The sequence below is a fragment of the Sinocyclocheilus rhinocerous genome, unplaced genomic scaffold, assembly GCF_001515625.1.
Source record: "Sinocyclocheilus rhinocerous isolate Xijiao unplaced genomic scaffold, SAMN03320098_v1.1 scaffold3065, whole genome shotgun sequence".
Classification (NCBI taxonomy): domain Eukaryota; kingdom Metazoa; phylum Chordata; class Actinopteri; order Cypriniformes; family Cyprinidae; genus Sinocyclocheilus; species Sinocyclocheilus rhinocerous.
In genome coordinates this window covers 306,059-307,873 of record NW_015643565.1, presented here as the reverse complement: position 1 = coordinate 307,873, position 1,815 = coordinate 306,059, and positions in this window count along the sequence as shown.

Genomic DNA, 1,815 nt, shown 5'->3' with positions numbered 1-1,815 from the left:
AACTCCGATCCCCTATTCCTATTTACTTTTAGTAGAGAGGAATTTCCCTCTCCTGCTCATCCGATGCGCACGCAAATCATGTGCAATATTGTCTTTTTGCGGTTTATCTTCCTGTGGCGCAACTTTCACCTCCTCAGTCAGGCGGTGAGCTTCAGACTGATAGTCGCAATCATTCCTGCAGATAAATGAATTGAAAAGACAACACAGTCCACCCCTGATGAATGGGGAAGGAGGGGGGCAGCACGTGACCCCGTGCTTGGACCATCATTGGAGAGGGCGCTCTCCCCCTACTAACATTCACTCACCAAATAACAGCCCGCCATGCCTCAGCATCAGTGCGATTGGTCGGTTTACATCATCAATCTATGGGATTGTCGGGAGGTTGCTGACTGTGATTTTGCTCTGGATGTTGAAAATCAGAAAAGAGACTTTAGTGAATGCATGGCCGAATAATAGCCTTTGTCCTAGACACGGAGTACTTCCACGTTTGGCCTACTTATGCGGAAGCCTGATGCTCTGAGAAGAACCCGGCGCGCATCTAGTAAACACTAGCTGCAATGTGATAAAGTGTAGCCTGTTCTTAAATGGCATGGAACTCATGCGTTTCATTCAGAAGAACCAAGTGCTAAAACCAAATGCTTTGTAAAAATCAAATGCTACGTTTCACGTTTTTTTAAATTCTTTTCCATAAACGTGGAGAAAAAAAATACTCCTATGTTAGTTAGCAATATACATGCCTCATGTTGAAGTCGTACATTTTTTTAGCTCTGCCATGCTATTTGCATCTTTATTTGTCAATGGTACACACTATTAAACATAAAGATAATTGCATATAAAGATATTAAATTCAATGTAGGATTGGGCCGCAACACTTATGCATAAAGTTTTTTGGCTACTTTAGCAGTGGGCATTTCAGGTTTGGTTGACTTTCTTTACATGCATCATTTTAATGAAGTTTCTCGCTTATGCAAAACACTTGTATTGTACTGTTGTTGCAATTTAATTATTGCTTTGAACTTCTCATTATATACTTTAAACGAGAACTGAGTGCCTTTTTAACACACCACATGCTCTGCGCACTCAGTAGGCCTTCCGCAGACGCCTTCAAACTTCAAATAATATATTCAAACCTGCGAACGAGGTGTCTCTTTCCGTTATTCATATTTTTAAGCTATGTTTTTGAAAAATGAAGGCCGTAAAGTATCACCCTTATGTGTGTAAAAGTTGTGGGTTGTGGAAGTTGTGAAATGGGATTTCTCTCTGCAGGAAACCCCGGCGGCTGGAGTTCAAAGCCGCATGAACAGACGAACCATTAAAATATCATCCAGACTGCAGCCTTCAGCTTCATACACTACCAAACTCCTTCCAGAGAGAGAGCGAGAGAGAGAGAGAGAGAGAGAGAGAGAGGAGTTGAATGTTTTGTCTGAAGGACGTTATCTTTATAAAAGAAATCTGGACGATGTCTTCAACAGGTGAAAAACGGTAAGACTCATAGCGTGGGGACGAAATAAGTTTTGGAGGCATCATTGGGAAATATTTACCGAGCACCCTGGACAGATTAAAAAAAATAAAAATAAATAATGTTTTGTTTTTGTTTTTTATACACAAGTACTGCTTGCAGCAATTAAAATCTTAAAGACTGGACACATTGAAGGGGTATGTGTAATAAGGAATAATAATTAGTTGTTGTTGTTATTATTATTATTATTATTTTTTGTAAATTAATATTTTAAGAACATAACAAAACACCTATTCTGTTTGTTACCATTCAACCTCATTTTATTTATTTAAATAAATAATGTATTTATATCTACT